This window comes from Nicotiana attenuata, unplaced genomic scaffold (assembly GCF_001879085.1).
Source record: "Nicotiana attenuata strain UT unplaced genomic scaffold, NIATTr2, whole genome shotgun sequence".
NCBI lineage: Eukaryota > Viridiplantae > Streptophyta > Magnoliopsida > Solanales > Solanaceae > Nicotiana > Nicotiana attenuata.
The window spans coordinates 150,169-169,581 of record NW_017671886.1 but is presented as its reverse complement, the minus strand read 5'-3'; positions in this window follow the sequence as shown (position 1 = coordinate 169,581).

Here is a 19,413-nt window from a genome sequence, read left to right as displayed (position 1 = left end):
TCTTTGAGAGAGATGAGTGTGTTTCTACAATCCTCGTTCTGAGTGCTACAATCTAAAAGTGAGGTTTTGCTTAAGGGAGAGTAAGGGGTATAAGTTTGGGTTCCACAATGACCAAAGTGGTAGAAAGAGTTTTCTTGATGAGTTGAGTTAATTCTTGATGCTTTTGTGTCGCACTAAAACCATGATGTTTAAAAGGTTGAATGTTGTTAATGATTCATTTGAATTGAGGGCAATTGTTAGTCCCAATTGATTCTAGATGAGGTCACTTTAGGTCAGCTGAATTTTCTTGACTTTATTCTTAAGGAGGTGGGACTTATTTTTATTTGCTTGAGGACAAGCAAAAGCTTAAGTTTGGGAAAGTTGATAAATAGGAATTCTAGTTCATTTTATACTCCTTTTTACTTGAGTTTGGACTAAAAATGTATACAAATAGTCCCAAAGGCTTACATGTTGTACTTGTTTGCAGGGTTTGGTCAAGAAAGTGACAAGAAGTCAAAACCAGCTCAAAAAGGAGTGAAACCTGCACAAGTACCAAGAACAAGTCAAAGCACTGCTGCAGCATAAAATCCACTGCAGCTGCAACAGACCCACCGCGGCCGCTGTCCATTTAGTGCGGTCCGCAGTGGAGAAGTTCAGAGAGGTGCAATCCTGGGGGTTTTAAGCAGTGCGGTCCGCGGAAGATTCTTTGCGGCCGCAGTAGCCTCACCGCGGCCGCAGACCATTTGCTGCGGTCCGCAGAGAGGAGATTCAGAGAGCTCAGGACTTTTGTAGTTTCAACGCATCGCGGCCGCAGTCCATTTTATGCGATCCGCGGTGCATTTTATGCGGTCCGCGGTGGCCAGATTCAGAGAATGAAAAGTCAAGCCAAAAAGCCTCACCGCGGCCGCGGTGCATTTTCCGCGATCCACGGTACCTCCTTCAGGGGTATTTTTGTCCACAAAATTTGGCCTTGTATATATACTTCTTTTTCAGATTTTTAGGGTATCTTTAGCTTAGCTGAGCACGTGAACAGCGATTTTAGTCTATTTTGAGTAATTTTATAGCTAGTTTAACATTGAATATTCAAATATTAGCTTGTAATCATATTTTATAGGTTATTCTTCATTTAAATATTTGATTTCTTCTATTATTATGAGTAGCTAGACCCATTAGCTAGGGTTGTGGCTCAACCCTAGCGTGGGTATTTGATGGGTCTTTTGTTCTAAGGCTTAGATGTTTATGGGTGGTTGATATTTGGACTGATTTGTGTTATCCATGTTGAATTAGTGGTTGCAAACACTAATTTGTGCCTATTTGAGTTGGGATCTTCTTGAGAAAGAGAGCTTGAGTCTAGGAAAACTAGTTCAACAAGGAATTGGGGCGTATTCAAGAGATTGATAGCACCAATTAAAGGTTTAAATCTAGAGATAGTAATACCCGACTTAAGCCTATATTGCTTGCATTATTTTGACACCCAATTGGTATTGAGAAAGTCAATTAGGGAAAAGTCATTCAAGCTACCGAGAGGTATAGAGTGAGTAGCGTCGTGCATTGGCTATATCGCGATCCGTAACATAACAGCTTTGCCTTAGGTTTTAGAACCCGTCAAGTATTCACCTAGGGGAAAGTCACTTCCATAGTGCCTCGTTAGACATTTAGAAAACCTTACAAGCATTCATACTTAGCTTAATTTCGCATATCATTAGCATAAAATTAGAAGTAACAAACAAACAACTATGATTGGTAGTGTAATCAAGAGCACTACGCACTGTTAGATTAGATAGAAATCCAACTCCAAACATTGTTGTAGCTCCTTGTGGATTAGATCCCGACCTTCTCGGGTAAAAGCTGCATCGACCACTCTTGCCACTTTGTAGTGGTGTAGGGTAGGACCCGATAAGATACACGCTTCCCCTTCCCTCGTTGGCGGTCGACTTCTGCCGCTTCTACGAGGTGTGTCCGGCCCAACTTTCTCCGTATGTATACAAGCTCTTTCTTATGCTTAGCAAGTATGCGGAGCTAGCCGATCGAGGAATGTTCTCTACAACACATGCTTCACCTCTTCGGTCCCCATTTTCATAGGGGCACGATGATTCACATGCGTCACCGAGGAACCAAGGGTTTGGTGGTGAAGATGGACGACATGACCAATCGCCGCTTCTGGGAAAATTACTTCTATCTTCGCACGGAGCACATGGTGTCTAACCCCGCTGGGTTCCCTGAGGTGTGGAATTTTGCCTGTAGGTCTCCCTTCCCTTTTATTATATTACATTTTTTTAAACATGGTTGTTGGTCGTCTCTCTTTAGTGACCGTAGTGTTTTCTGTTTTCGCAGCCGAGAGGGTGCCTCCTCCGCAAGTTGCCAACAATCGCGAATGGGTGAGTGCTATTTTACCCCACACGATTGGGATCCGCGAATGGGCGCCTTTTCATGAGAGGTTTGGGTGCAAACTTTCCACTGGTAAGTCGGCTTGCTTCGGCCTTAGTTGCTTTATTCTTTGCTACGTCCTTTTTCTTTATCTTATCTCTGTTTGATCTAATTTCTTGTTGGCAGGTCGGAGAGGAGAGAGAAGGGCAAGGGCTCCTGCCCTTGCTTCCCGTCAACCGGCTTCCTCTGCCCGACCCGTACCAAGAGCGACTGTGGACAAGGGCGGCCAAAGTTTGGTTGCTCGGCGGACCGCATCCACGGCCGAACCCGTTCGTTTGGAGGTTGCTCCTCGATCGGAGGCTCCGGTCCCCACAGTTCGTTCAACGGGCGAACCTTCTCGTAGTAGTGGCGAAGAGGCGGAGGATAGTGTTGAAAGGGGCGTCTTTGGCCGAAACACCCTCGAGGGGTGGCCTCATTTTGGCGGTGCCTGAAACCGGTGGTGGTGCTAGCCTGGGTGTGGAGGCGATGCCCGTTGCGGGCGTGGAAGAGGCTGCTACGACAGGGGGACAGAGTTTCTAGGTTGGCGCTTCTGTTCTGAGCGGCCCATCAACGTCTCGGCGGGTCCGTACCCCATCTTCGGCTAATGAGAGGTTGAAGGGTGTAGTGGTGGAGGATTAAGAATCCGATTCTGAAATTGATATTGAGGACATGAGGATGTTCGAGGAGGGATTTACCAGGGTCGATGCGAGGGCCCTTCCCGCGTACTCGAAATCCCATCGGATTTTAACTTGTTGGAGGACACGGTGGATTTGGTGCGTCAGTTTGATATTTTGTGCTCCGCCTCGGAAAGCAGATCTCTTCGGGAGATTAGGGATTCTGGTTTGTCACGCGGTGTGGCCGGGATGGCCCTAATGGTGAGTTCCCTTTTGTTATTTTCTTTGTTTTGTGCCCTTTGCTTTTGCTGATTCTCCCCCTCTTTTTTTTAGACTTACATGCTGGAGATCAAGAGTGCTCACAGGGCTGAGATGTAGGCGGAAGTTTTTTTGAAAATGGACGAGAAGTATCGCGGTATCGTAACAGGTGTCGTGAGATGCACGAGCAGCTTAGGACGGGCACTAGTACTCAATCCGTCTGGAAGGAGTTGGAGAAAAGGGACGAGGATCTGATGCGGTCTATCCGCAGATGTAGCAAGCTCGAGGAGCTGCATAGTGCCAAAGATGAGGAGCTCAAGGTGGGCAAAGGGGTTGCAGCGGAATGCGAGGACCTTCAGGCGAAGGTGCTGTCTTTGCGAGCCGAGCTTGAGTAGAATGCCACTAGAGTCGCCAACCTAAGTGTTGAGTGGATGGAGAAAGTAGCTGAGCTAGAAATGAAGGTGGCCGAATTGGAGAGAGCCGAGGGAGCTCGAGTGGCGGCTTTGGCGAGGGCAGCGGCACTGGAAGACACTATCCGCGTCCTCAGGTCTGAGCGGGAAGCTGATAGGGCGATGACCACACTAAGGGAAACACGACTCGAGGAGCGGATCGGTGAACTTGATCGGGATGCTTCGAGCCTGGGAGACCGAGTTACGCCTCTCGAGGCCGAGAAGGCACAGCTGTTGGCTCAGACCCGTCTTCAAGAATCTGCCCCTGTTGCTATCCCCCGCCGTTTGTACGAGCTATGGGTCCATGCTAAGGCCCAACGAGATATATATATGGGTTTGTGGACGGCGGATCCTGAGGTCACTTTTGAATATGCTCGGGTAAAGGCACGCGAGGCTTGTCTTGCCTGTGGTTATAACCCTGCGACACCGGAGGCCGGTGGGGGTGGCGAGATTAAAGATGGGCTTTCTTCCGATGATGACAATGCCGGAGAAGATGGCAGTAGAGATGAGGCCAAATGAAATTTTTATAGCTTTCTGTACTTAGTTTTTTTTTGATCTTTTGTTGTTGCCGGGTGGGGGCCCCCTTTTTTGGCCCTTTGTAAGATACCTTTTCTTTGAATGAAATGGTCGATTTGTCTTCGTTCGTTTGTTTTTGGCTTTTCCTTGTCATTTCCCTTTCGAATTTCTTGGATTTTCTCGCAATAAGTCCCTGACTTCTAGTAGTTGATCCGAGTGGGATCGAACTCGACTCACTAATTTGAACTCGACTTTGTTAACCCGAGAAGGGTTGAATATCGTCTTGCAAATTTTGAGTGAAGCCAGTTTTGACTTGTTTGTTCGAGCGAGGTCGAACTTCATCTTGCCTACTTGGGCAAGGTCACTTTGGACTTGTAAATTCGAGCGAGGTCGAATTTTTGTCTTGCCAACTTGGGTGAGGTTAGTTTTGACTCGTTGGTTCGAGCGAGATCTAATTTCACTTTCGCGTGGAGATGGCCGGGGGCCGCATGGGTGTGAATTCGAACGAGGTCGAATTGTGACCCGTGATGAGTTCGAGCGAGGTCGAACATCGATTTGTTGACTTGAGCGGGGTCGAATTTTAGTCACTTGGTGGCGGTCGGGGGCCGTAAGGGTGTAAATTCGAGCGAGGTCGAATTGTAACATGTTACTAGTTCGATCGAGGTCGAATCTTCCTTTCGCTTGGCGATAGCCGAAGGCCGTAAAGGTGTAGATTCGAGCGAGGTCAAAATTGTAACCCGTGGTGAGTTCAAACAAGGTCGAACTTTTACTTGGATTGGCGAGGGCTGATGGCCGTAAGGGTGTAGATTCAAGGGAGGTCGAAATTGTAACTCGTTGTGAGTTCGAGCGAGGTCGAACTTTAACTTGGCTTGGCGAGGGCCGATGGCTGTAAGGGCGTAAATTCGAGCGATGTCGAAATTGTAACCCGTTGTGATTTCGAGCAAGGTCGAACTTTAACTTGTCTTGGTGAGGGCCGGGTGCCGTAAGGGTGTAAATTCGAGCGAGATCGAAACTGTAACCCGTTGTGAGTTCGAGCGAGGTCGAACTTTAATTTTCTCTTGGTGGAATGGTGAAATTCGCCTATTCCATTGCTTTAATTGGAGAATATTACTCGGTGTTGCATCGTTTATGCGTGAGTTGGGGTGAGTCCCGATTTATTTAATTTTTCTTTCATTGGAGAGTATTGTGCGTCGGGATGAGTCACAGCCTATCTAGTCCTTTTATTGACGGGAGGACGATGAATTTTGTTGCTTGTGCTTTTGGGCACCCTGGGACTCGATTAATTCGAACGAAGTACGGGCGTGATTCGTAATATTTAGTCGGTTGAGCCGGCATAGGATTGCGCGAGCATACGTGCAAGCTTTTTGTGCTTATGTTCTGCCTGTGTTGGAGAGACTATGTTCCATGGGCTCACCTCCCAGTCCCAGGTTATGGAGGTTGTTTCTTAATAATGCCGGCTTGTTCAGAGCCGTTTGTCTGTTATTCGCAATATGGTACGGAACATTTTCCTGGCATGTTATTTTGGTGGCATTGGTTCCTTGTTTGCACACCTTGGAGAGTGCTCATGTTCCTGCCTCAATCCAGAAAGAAGAAAAAATAACAAGTTACCACCAAACGAAATCCTCTGTTACCTTGACCTGATTGGTTGGCGAGGTGAGAGGGGCGCTGTAGAATGACTTGTTTAGTCCCGTACTCAAATGACGGTCAGATTTGGCAGCCCCGTGCTTAGCTCCGTCGTTAGTCGAGTTTGAACTTCTCACGGACTGACAACCTACTTCGTCCGTTAGGATCTCGAGCTCGATTCCCGATTTGATCCCGACCAGGGTGCATAGAAATAAAGAAAACATAAGTTATATTCCGTACATACGGGTAGGACAAGCTTGTTATTTCAAGGAATCATACAATAGGATATCGTCCTTTACGAAGAGGGGTGGGGGGCAATGTGCATGAAGTATAGATCGGTATCTAACATTAATATAGCAGATAGGATTGCGGACGTGCTTAGTGCATGGTGGTCATAATCTCACCTTTGACAGCTTATATTCACTACGTACCAAACCTATCGCTACAGCAAGACATGGATTTCGTATAGATATCAGGCATAATTCCGATTTCATGCAAAGATCTTACCCTGTTTTATTCGGTTATTTCAAAAGCTTGTCTACAACTTTCTCAAGTTGGTGTTTATAATGAGAGGGCGAGGCTGCGACAGCCGGGGGTGAAACCCTAGCTGACTTCAGATCTAGAGGAATCTAAAATTTTGGCTAAGAAATCCCCACAGACGGCGCCAAATTGTTTGACAAAAAGTGTTGAGCTTCTTGTCAAACTAATTAGATAAGAAGATTTTAGGTAAATCCTAGCAAAAGATAATTTACCCCAGATCTAAGATAGAAGATAGGAGTAAGCAAATGTAGCACACATAAGATTTAACTACAACGTTGAATGAATCCCATTACATAAGAAGAGGATGGTGATTTACATAACATTAAACAATGATGAAGAAAACATGAGTAAAAGGGTCACCGATCGTTGCCAGGTTGAGCCCCATACATTATATGATAAGACTAATGATATATGTCGAGGATCTGAGCTTTCTAGCTTCTTTCTCTTTCGTGGAGAGAGAGAGAGAGAGAGAGAGAGGGAGAGAGAGAGAGAGAGAGAGAGAGAGAGAGAGAGATGAAGATCTCTCCTCTTCTCAGAAAACATCTATGTGTCGATTCGTTTCAGCCCCCCCTTTCTTCTTCTCACTTAGTTTATATACTAGGTCTTCTCCCTCACCCAACGGTCATTAACCATAGTACTTAAGTCGTTTGACTATATTACGGGTTGACCCTTTGAAGTGTCGTAACACCCAATTCGCTGTTCAAGCATTCTGAATACATGACCTCGGCCGTGGCCGAGGTGCATGTCGTTATAGCGTTATATGGATACGACTTTGGCCCAAATAGATTTTTGTTGTCCTTTTCCGCGCAGATTCCTGTTTGGTCAGATTTTGACCCATACAATATAGGCAATTTCTCTCGCTAACCTTTCTCCTTCTTTGCATTCGTTTTCAAATATCCTCTAATTCCTTTCCAGCCAAATAACATGAATATTTTTCGCATATGCTAGTTTGAACACCTTAGCTTTATGATATCCACCTTTGCCATTTTGCATAGCCCACTATAGATGTTGGCCCCACTTTTGTTTGTGTATCTATGCCTTTGCAGCCAACTCACTACTCTGCGCCATAGGTTCCTAGAAAAATCACACACACAGAAGAGGTGGCTTCTGGTTTTAACTTGCTCTTGGCAGAAAGCACACCCTACATCAACTTGGATACCTCATTTGGATAGTCTTTCACTAGTGAGAAGTCTATCTTGCAAGTGGAGCCACATTGTGAATGTGGCTTTGGGTCTCGCTTCATTTCTGAACATAAGACATTTCCAGTTCACCCTTGTGGGATAATCAATAAGCTGCAAGTAGATTTTTCTTATTACACTTTTCCCTTTTTCAGTGATATTTGTGTCAACCTCTATTGTGTTTTTTGCTTCAATAATTATCCTTAACATCTAATTTTCTTGTTGTGGCACTTTAAAGCTGGTCATCTGTTATTCTTTAATGTAGTAAGCATGCACCCATTTTATCCAAAGCTTATCCACTTTATGAGCCAAGTCTCAGAAGTTTTTTGCAAGTGCTGCCTTGTTCCACATTTTTAAGTTGATGAGGTTTAGTCTCCCTTACATTTGGGGGTATAAACTCTCTCCGAAGCAACCAAATTACTTTTAGTGATATTATTAGTCCCTGACCAAATATAGCTTCTGCAATAGGCTTCAACAGTTTTTACCATTTTTCCCGGCAGAAGGAACATCTGAGCCCAATAGGATTGTATGCCAAATAGCACCGTTTGTACTAGCTGAACCCTCCCAGCACATATGACAACTTCTTAGCTGTCCAAGATGAAATTTTAGCCACCATTTTGTCGATTAATGATTTCCACTAAATCAAAGAGCTTTTTTGTGGAGAGGAGGATTCCTCGGTACTTAATGAGAGTTCACCTAACAGATAACCAAGCTTATGTAGTATCAGATCTCTAGAGGTTTGAGAGACTCATTCAAAATAAATTGAGCTTTTGTCCAAATTGGCTTGTATTCCAAATGCATCAGAGAAATCCATGAAGCATTTTTGAGTTATAGAGACAGATGATGCTCCTCCTTTGGAAAATAGGAGCAAGTCATCTACAAACACAGATGAGTGACTCTTAGTTTGGCACATTTGGGATGGTATCTAAAAGCCTTATCTTCTTTTAACCTCCTAAGAGTTTGCTTAAGTACTCCATAACTATAGTAAATAAGAAAGATGACATTGGTCACCTTGTCTTAAACCTCTTGCAGCATCAAAGGGATCTGTTCTCCATTAATCAAGATAGAATAGTTTACTGTTCTAACACATTCTAGAACCCAGTGAATGAAATTTATTCAAGCCGTGTAGACAACTTCTAAAATATTTTGTTAAAAGAGTTTTTTTTTGGTCGAATAGAAACTATGCAGTGAACAAGGATATCATTGACTTTCTTCATCGAAAAGTTTGTCTAAAGGACCTTTTAAAATGAAAAACTTAGACAAACAAGTTTTCTGAAAATTCTTTGATGAAACATTAAAAAAAAGCAATTAATCTTTCTTGTTTATTAGCTTTGTAACATGAAGTATAGGCATAATTTTAGTGGTGCATGCAAGAACTTATTTATCGATGAAAAACTCACCCAATTTGACACTGATGTCTATGATTTATTTTCAATCGATCGTAGAAGAATAATTATTATTCATTTCAATTAAGCGTCCTTCCTATTAATTGGGAAGTTTTTCGCAAATAAAATAATTTAGTTCTGGAGCTAAAGATTGTAGTTATTAAACGAGAAATCGAAAAAATTCGGAAGCATACTGCATATAAACAATAGTTCATGTGTTGACAACAAGTCTTTCCTACCCAAAAGTATATATTCTGATCCATTTGTTTAATTTTATGTGAAGGTGTTTGATTTGGTATGTAGTTTAAAAAAGAATATTTAAGAAATTGTAATCTTAATGTGTGGCTATATATCCATGATACATATTAAGGGTAAAATTTAAATTTTAAAAATTAAATTGTTTCTGAATACAGAAATTTGTCATTTGTTTCTAAATACATAAAATACATCATTTTATTTGGAATAAACAAAAGAAAATAACATATTGATGCTCGATAATAGTCGTGGATTGGTAAGTTGAGGAAATGTCTTGGGATATGAGGGACCAAATTGTTCACAATAGAAGTAGAGGGGTGTTGTTTAGAGTTAGTTAATATTAATTATTAATTGTTGTTGTTTTGACAGTTGTCAATTTGCTGTTAATTAGTGTAACGACCCGGCCGGTCGTTTTGAGAATTTAAGCTCCGTCGGCAGCGTAAGGTCTTGAACAGCTTCATAACATGTGTATCGACTTACGTGCATGGTTGAATTCAGTTAACGGATGATTCAGAGTCAAATTGGAAGAACGAAACTAGTTTTGGAAGTTTAAACGGTGAGAATTTGACCGGAATTGGACTTTTGAGTAAACGGCCCCGGAATGAGTTTTGGGTGATCTCAACAGCTTTGTATGGTGATTTTGGACTTAGGCGTGCGTCAGGATTCGGATTTGGAGGTCCATAGGGTAATTTGAGGCGTTTCGGCGAAAGTTGGAAAAGTTGAAGTTTGGAAAATGGAGAAGTTTGACCCATAGTTGACTTTTGTGATATCGATGTCGGAATGCGATTCCGAGAGTTGGAACAGCTCCGTTATACCATTTTGGACTTGTCTGCAAAATTTGGTGTCATTCCGGGTTGTTTTGATCGGTTTCGGCACGTTTTCGAAGTTGGAAGATTTGGAAGTTCATAGCTCAATTCGTGGTGTAATTCGGCGTTTCGGCATTGTTTGATATGATTTGAGACCTTGAGCGAGTCCGTGTTAGGTTATATGACTTGTTTGTGTGTCTAGACGGGGTCCCGGGTGCCTCGGGTGTGTTTCGGGTTGTATTGCGCTCTTATTTGATGTTTCAACGCCGTTTCTTTGGGAATAAAGTGTACCATATTAAGCAAATGAGCTCCAAATTCAGTTTTTATTGAACCATTAGATCCGTATCGTAATTACGGAGCCATAGCAAAAAGAATCACAGATTTGGACATCGTATGAGGAAGTTATGCTCATTTTTGTGTCGGGAAAAACTGCTGCTTCTGGTATGGTCGCAATTCCGAACATATCCATCGCAATTGCGTACTTTTTGTCGCAAATGCGACCTTTTCCAGCCCTTCCTTGTTCGCAATTGCGAAGGCTTTCTTCGCTTTTGCGAGTTACGAACCCCGGATCGCAAATGCGACATCTGCAGCTTGTTTTCAGCTAAGTAACTCGAGTTTTTGCTCATTTTTCATATTCTTTGAACCCTAACTCCGAGAGTGGGCAATTTTGAGAGAAGATTTTCATACCAAATCATTGGGTAAGTGTCTCTAATCAATTTCTAACTATATTTTATGATTATATCTTAGATTTAACATCAAATTCATGATAATCTAAAGGAAAATTTGTGAAATCTTTCAAAAATGTAAAATGATGATTTGAGGGACCAAATGGTGTCGGAATTAGATAATTTTTGTATGGGTGAGCTCGTGTCGGAATGGGAATTCAGTTTTTGTAAATTTTGTCGGGTTCCGAGGTGTGGGCTCGGGGAGTTGGCTTTTTGCAAATTGTATAAGAATCATAGTTTTGTTAATTGAAATTATTTTCAATTGCAATGTTTGATGTATTCAAGTCGTTTTTGTCTAGATTGAGCCGAGCGTTGATGAATTGGTAAAGGAAAAGCTAAATTGAGTATTGAATTGGACGGATTGAAGTAAGTATCTTGCCTAACCTTGTGTGGGGGACTTCCCCTTAGGATTTGAGTCTTCTATGTTGATTGAAGTTCGTGTACGCGAGCTGACGAGTGCATGCTCGGACTTATTTGTGGAAATTGGCCTTTAGGGTTCTTAGGTCTTCATATTCACTGTGTATGAATGTGTTCTTGACATGACTGAGTTTCCTATTTACTAGTTTCACCTCTACATGCTTAATTGGAATTAATTGCTTCATGATTCACTCTTATTGCCTAATCGAATCCTATTTGATTTAACTGAAGAATTTTGCCTCTCTTATTGTCATGCTATCTCTTCGTAGCTGTTTGTCTTATTGAAAATTTATCATTGTCCCTCCTGAAATTGTTTAGTCTTAAGTGAAGCTAAGATCATCTTTCCTTAATTGAATTGTCGAATATCCTCGTAATTGTCCAACCTTAAAAGGAGTTAGATAGCGTATATCTTTGTTGACTTGCCTTTATTTGGGATTAGTTGACTCGTTGATTTCCTTGTTATTGAGTTGTATATTGTGGGATCATTGCTACATGTTAGATTTCCCTTTTGTTGAACCGTTCCCTTTATGCCAGCATTCTTTTCTGTGGTTATTCCTTGTGAGCTGGTCCTACCGTTCTTCGTGATTTATAGTTTTTAAGTTGACTTACTTGCCGTACTTTGTATTATTGTCATTGTTGCTGTTGTGTATTTACTTTGGGACTACGGATCGGTATTCTGGGAGATCCCCCTGCACCTTTATATTTGGGACTACGGGACAATATCCCGGGAGATCCCCCTGTACTGGATATTTACTTTGGGACTATGGATCGGTATTCCGGGAGATCCCCCTGCACCTTTATATTTGGGACTACGGGACGATATCCTGGGAGATCCCCCTATACTGGATATTTACTTTGGGACTACGGATCGGTATTCTGGGAGATTCCCCTGCATATTTACGATTTGGACTACGGGACGATATCTTGGGAGATCCTCTGCACATTTATGTTTGGGACTACGGGACGTTATCTTGGGAGATCCCCTGTTGTTATCTCTGTGTTCTGAGCTGTTGTTTTCATTGATCCTATCCCTGTGTAAACAGTATATGTGCTGTCCGTTTATGTCCTTATGCTTAATAGATGGTATGACTATGATAGGACACTTGCACAAGCATACACGTGGCTAAGCACCCTTATCGGATAGGAGGCTCCTTGAGATTTCTGAGTATAGACGCACGCCTTTGTTGTTTGCCTTCCATGTGACAATGACTCTTTTGGGTACGTGAGTTGTCAGTATTAGGAGGTGTGATAATGGCACAGGTTGTCAAGTGTTAGGGTTCAGGTATTGAGACCCGTATTGTATGATTATGAGATGAGGTGTCACAGGGTGACTGATATGCGAAGGTTATCTATTTGAAAAGATTATATTCGAAAAGCATTTATTTCGAAATAACTCTTTCTGAAAAGAACATTTATTTGAAGGAAGTATATTTCGAAACATTTTTATCACTTGAAAGGTTTGACTATTTGATTGACGCTTGCTGGTTAAGAATTAAGGTGAAAACTATCGGAGTTGTTGAGTTATGACTTGTCTTTACTGTATTTGTGATTTCGGATTTGGGTGTATTCTCGCTTACCTTTCCGTGTTTTCTTGATGGTGTTCCGCTGAGTACTTGCTATTTTCTTTCCTTATTTTTAATTACTATATTGTTAGCCGTATCGCGTAGTCTCTATATAAATATCATGTTCTGTATATTAGATCAGTAGGTGTCTTGACTGTTCCTCGTCACTACTCCATCGAGGTTAGTCTTGATACTTACTGGGCACCGCTGTGGTGTGCTCATACTACACTTCTGCATATTTTTTGTGCAGATCCAGGTATTGATCGTTAGTAGCTGAGCGGATTCTTGCCGAGGAGACTCAAGGTAAACCTGCTACTGCGTTCGCAGGCTTCGGAGTCACCTTCCTATTTTATAATCACACTGTTGTACTTATTCCATACGGTTGTGTTTAGAAGTTATAGCGAAAGTCTGTAGAGCTTATGACTTGTACTACCGGGTTTTGGGAATTATAAATTTTATAGAGATTTCTGCTTCAAGACTGTTAAATTTCATTTATTATTGTGGTATTTCAGTATGAGTTAGGCTTACCTAGTCCCTAAGACTAGGTGCCATCACGATACCCAAATAGAGGGAAAGTTGGGTCGTGACAAGTTGGTATCAGAGCTCTAGGTTCATAGGTGCTACGAGTCATAAGCGAGTTTAGTAGAGTCTTGCGGATCGGTACGGAGACGTCTGTACTTTTCTTCGAGAGGCTACGAAACTATTAGGACAATCTCACTTCTTTCATTCCTATCGTGCGAGCTTATTAATCTCAGAGTTTGAACTTTTATCATTCCATTCTCTCAGCGACGGTGAGGAAACGTTATCGACGATGCTGCTCCCGGAGCAGGTGTCGCTAGAGGCAGAGGCAACGTCCGACGAGTACGTGCCGCAGTTAGACCACATTCCAAAGCAGTGAGTTCACGTTGGTCAGGTTCCAGGTGTCAGGGCGACACAGCCTGTGGTCCCAGTTCAGCTCATAGTTAGGGCAGCAGCATTTGAGGAAGGACAATATAGATTTGCAAGGTTCAAGGACTATGACCCTCCTACATTCAGTGGCTGGTCTTCAAAGAGCGCACGGGGTTTATTGAGGAGTGCCATCGCATTCTCCATACTATGGGTATTGTTGAGACGAGTGGGTTTGCTATTACTATGTTCCAGCTTAAGGGAGCGCCTTATTAGTGGTGGCGGGCATATGAGTTGGGTAGCTGGCCGATGCAGCTTCACTTACATGGGTTCAGTTTTCAGAGATGTTTTGAGAGAGTTTGTACCTCAGTCACTTCGGGATGCATTGCGCGCGGAGTTTGAGCAGTCGCGTCAGGGCACCGTGTCAGTATTAGATTATGCCGTCAGATTCAGCGATTTGGCCAAACATGCACCTGCCTTGGTCACTACAGTTAGAGAGCGAGTCCGTGGATTCATTGAGGGGCTCAGCCATGATATTCGGTTCAGCATGGATCGAGAGTTGGAGTCAGATGTTTCATTTCAGCAAGTGGTAGGGATTGCTCGCCGGTTAGAGGGCATGTGGGACCGGGAGTGAGAGGACAGACGAGATCAGGAGAGAGAGAGTACAGGGAGTCGAGGAGGCCACGTAGACCGGAGAGATCTGCTGGCCCTTATTCTGGAGGCAGGGTGCAACATGGTGGAGGTTTCGTGGGTCAGCCAGTTTAGTTTACGCTTCAGGCTTCACACAGTGATTCAGGTGTTCACGGGTCTTAGAGTACCCGTACCGCACAGTTCCCACAGCCACATCAGTAGAAGGGTTACTTTGAGAGTGGAGATACTAGCCACATGGTGAGAGATCTCCCCAGATTTCGGGCCGATGTGTCACAGTTAGGTATTCAGGCGAGTAGAGGGCGATCAAGAGGGGGAGGCCCGGCCCGTTGATGTGCTTCATATAGTAGGCTTAAGGCCGCTACGCTAGATGATGCCATTTCAGGTATGATTTTGATTTATTATAGAGGAGTACCATCCGTAGTTCATTACAGTTCTGCTTATCGGGGTGAGCTCCCCTAATTGTTGCTCCACTTATGGGTGCGTTTCATGATATGCACTCTGTTTATGTGTTACCCTGTTGGGAGGATTTATGAGTGATAGCCCGTGCCTATCATCTGTTTAATTCATTGTTGAGAGTTATGAGACTAGTAGTAGATTCCTGTTATCTTTTTCGGTAGGCTTGATGTGATTTATGAGTATTTTTTTCTACGAGCCGGGATGTTTTTGCTCCATCAGTGTAGGAGCCAACACTTGTTGTAAATTGTGGCAGAATTGATTTAGCGAGAGGTTCCAATTGGTTTGATGTATATCCTACTTGTGATTCAGAGTTGAGGGCGAGACCCTCGTGATTTCATGTGATTTGATGTGTTGAGACCGGGCTGTGTACCGCGGTGGGAGTTATATCAGTGTGAGATCCTCGTGATTCTTTTATATGCTTTAATTCTTTCTTGTTAGATTGTTTTATAGATTAGTATTGATGGAAAAATTTGTGCTTGTCGGGCTTGTTTAATAGTTCCCTTATGTGTTTTCTCTTTCCATATTCAGTCATTTTCGTTCTGTGCTTCTTGAGTTTTAGCTTGTGGGGTGTGTACCCCCATTGGTATTAGCTGTGATTTGTTGATTCAGGTGTTTATTTATGTGGCTTTCATGGTTATTGTATCATCGCCAGTGTTGTGGAGGTTTGAAACGGGTCCCTATTGATATGAGGCTTAGGGCCGGTGCTGAATTTGGTTTTCGAGCGAATATTGTGATCAACAATGTTACTGTGGGCCTATGTGCGATGTGTCATGTTGTAAGGTTGTCCTATATGGTTGTTGGCACGAATTGATGTAGCTGGTTGAGACTGATACCGGGTATGAATTTAGAATTGGGTCTTTGGAAATGGAAGGAAGGTGAGAATTCTGGCTCTAAGGCTTATTGGTATTGATAGAAAGGCTAAATTTTAGTTGAGATGATGTCGTCAGGTTTATGTGGGTTGGGTTGACGTGGGATCACCCGCAGGTGTATGTTGGAAGTGTGCATTCAGCAACTTGAGGACTTCGAGGCGAATCTTGGCGCGTTCGAGGACGAACATTAGTTATAAGAGGGGGAGGATGTAACAACCCGGCCGGTCTCTTTGAGAAATTAAGCACCGTTCGGTAGCGTAAGGTCTTGAACAACTTCATAATATGTGTATCGACTTGCGTGCATGGTTGAATTCAGTTAACGGATGATTCAAAGTCAAATTGGAAGAAGGAAACTAGTTTTCGAAATTTAAACGGTGAGAACTTGACCGGAATTGGACTTTTGAGTAAACAGCTCCGGAATGGGTTTTGGGTGATCTCAACAGCTTTGTATGGTGATTTTGGACTTAGGCGTGCGTCCGAATTCGGATTTGGAGGTCCGTAGGGTAATTTGAGGCGTTTCGGCGAAAGTTGGAAAAGTTGAAGTTTGGAAAATGGAGAAGTTTGACCCATAGTTGACTTTTGTGATATCGAGGTCGGAATGTGATTCCGAGAGTTGGAACAGCTCCGTTATGCCATTTTGGACTTGTCTGCAAAATTTGGCGTCATTCTGGGTTGATTTGATCGGTTTCGGCACAAGTTTTCAAAGTTGGAAGATTAGGAAGTTCATAGCTCGATTCGTGGTGTGATTCGGTGTTGCGGCGTTGTTTGATATGATTTGAGACCTCGAGCGAGTCCGTGTTAGGTTATATGACTTGTTTGTGTGTGTAGATGGGGTCCCGGGGGCCTCGGGTGTGTTTCGGGTTGCATTGCGCTCTTATGTGATGTTTCAACGTCGTTTCTTTGGGAATAAAGGGTACCACATTAAACAAATGAGCTCCAAAATCAGTTTTTATTGAACCATTAGATCCGTATCGTAAGTACGGAGCCATTTCAAATTGGACATCGTATGAGGAAGTTATGCTCATTCTTGTGTCGGGAAAAACTGCTGCTTCTGGTATGGTCGCAATTCCGAACATATCCATCGCAATTGCGATGCACAGTTCGCAATTGCAAACTTTTTGTCGCAAATGCGACCTTTTCCAGCTCTTCCTTGTTCGCAATTGCGAAGGCTTTCTTCGCTTTTTGCGAGGGTTCGCAATTGCGAACCCTGGATCGCAAATGCGAAATCTGCAGCTTGTTTTCAGCTGTGTAACTCGAGTTTTTGCTCATTTTTCATATTCTTTGAACCCTAACTCCGAGAGTGGGCAATTTTGAGAGAAGATTTTCATACCAAAATCATTGGGTAAGTGTCTCTAATCAATTTCCAACTATATATTGTGATTATATCTTAGATTTAACATCAAATTCATGAGAATCTAAACGAAACTTTGGGGAAAAATTGTGAAATCTTTCAAAAATGTAAAATGATGATTTGAGGGACCAAATGGTGTCGGAATTAGATAATTTTCATATGGGTGAACTCGTATCGGAATGGGTATTATGTTTTTGTAAATTTTGTCGGGTTTTGAGGTGTGGGCTCGGGGAGTTAACTTCTATTGACTTTTTGCAAATTGTATAAGAATTATAGTTTTGTTAATTAAAATTGTTTTCTCTTGCATTGTTTGATGTATTCAAGTCATTTTTGGCTAGATTTAGTTGAGCGTTGATGAATTGGTAAAGGAAAAGCTAAATTGAGTATTGAATTGGCCGGATTGAGGTAAGTATCTTGCCTAATCTTGTGTGGGTGACTTCCCCTTAGAATTTTGGTTTTCTATGTTGATTGTAGTTCGTGTGCGCGAGGTGACGAGTGCGTGCTCGGACTTATTTGTGGAAAATTGGCCTTTAGGGTTCTTAGGTCTTTATATTCACTGTCTATGAATGTGTTCTTGACATGACTGAGTTTCCTATTTACTAGTTTCACCTTTACATGCTTAATTGGAATTAATTGCTTCATGATTCACTCTTATTGCCTAATCGAATCCTATTTGATTTAACTGAAGAATTTCGCCTCTCTTATTGTCATGCTATCTCTTTGTAGCTGTTTGTCTTATTGATAATTTATCATTGTCCCTCCTGAAATTGTTTAGTCTTAAGTGAAGCTAAGATCATCTTTCCTTTATTGAATTGTCGAATATCCTCGTAATTATCCAACCTTAAAAAGAGTTAGATAGCGTATATCTTTGTTGACTTGCCTTTATTTGGGAATACTTGGCTCGTGTTGATTTCCTTGTTATTGACTTGTATACTGTGGGATCATTGCTACATGTTAGATTTCCCTTTTGTCAAACCGTTCCCTTTATGGCAACATTCTTTTCTGTGGTTGTTCCTTGTGAGCTGGTCCTACCGTTTCTTCGTGATTTACAGTTCTTGAGTTGACTTACTTGTCGTGCTTTGTATTATTTTCATTGTTGCTTTTGTGTATTTACTTTGGGACTACGGATCGATATTCCGGGAGATCCCCCCGCACCTTTATATTTGGGACTACGGGACAATATCCCGGGAGATCCCCCTGTACTGGATATTTACTTTGGGACTACGGATCGGTATTCCGGGAGATTCCCCTGCATATTTACGATTTGGACTACAGGACGATATCCTGGGAGATCCTCTGCACATTTATGTTTGGGACTACGGGACGTTATCCTGGGAGATCCCCTGTTGTTATCTTTGTGTTCTGAGCTGTTGTTTTCATTGATCCTATCCTTGTGTAAACAGTATATGTGCTGTCCGTTTCTGTCCTTATGCTTACTAGCTGGTATGAACTATGATATGACACTTGCACAAGCATACACGTGGCTAAGCACCCTTATTGGATATGAGGCTCCTTGAGATTTCTGAGTATAGACGCACGCCCTTGTTGTTTGCCTTCCTTGTGAGAATGACTCTTTTGGGCACGTGAGTTGTCAGTATGATTAGGAGGTGTGATGAGGGCACAGGATGCCATGTGTTAGGGTTCAGGTATTGAGACCCGTATTGTATGATTATGAGATGAGGTGTCATAGGGTGACTGATATGCGAAGGTTATCTATTTGAAAAGATTATATTCGAAAAGCTTTTATTTTGAAAGAACTCTTTTTGAAAAGAACATTTATTTGAAGGAAGTATATTTCGAAACATTTTTATCACTTGAAAGGTTTGACTATTTGATTGACGCTTGCTAGTTAAGATTTAAGGTGAAAACTATTGGAGTTGTTGAGTTATGACTTGTCTTTACTGTATTTGTGATTTCGGATTTGGGTTGTATTCTCGCTTACCTTTCCGTGTTTTCTTGATGGTGTTCCGCTGAGTACTTGCTATTTTCTTTCCTTATTTTTAATTACTGTATTGTTAGCCGTATCGCGTAGTCTCTATATAAATATCATGTTCTGTATATTAGATCAGTAGGTGTCTTGACTGTTCCTCGTCACTACTCCACCGAGGTTAGTCTTGATACTTATTGAGCACCGCTGTGGTGTGCTCATACTACACTTCTGCACATTTTTTGTGCAGATCCAGGTATTGATCGTTAGTAGCTGAGCGGATTCATGCCGAGGAGACTCAAGGTAAACCTGCTGCTGCGTTCACAGGCTTCAGAGTCACCTTCCTATTTTATAATCACACTGTTGTACTTATTTCCATACGTTTGTCTTTAGAAGTTGTAGGCGAAACTCTGTAGAGCTTATGACTTGTACTACCGAATTTTGGGAATTATAAATTTTATAGAGATTTCTGCTTCAAGACTGTTAAAATTTCATTTATTATTGTGGTATTTCAGTATGAGTTAGGCTTACCTAGTCCCTAAGACTAGGTGCCATCACGAT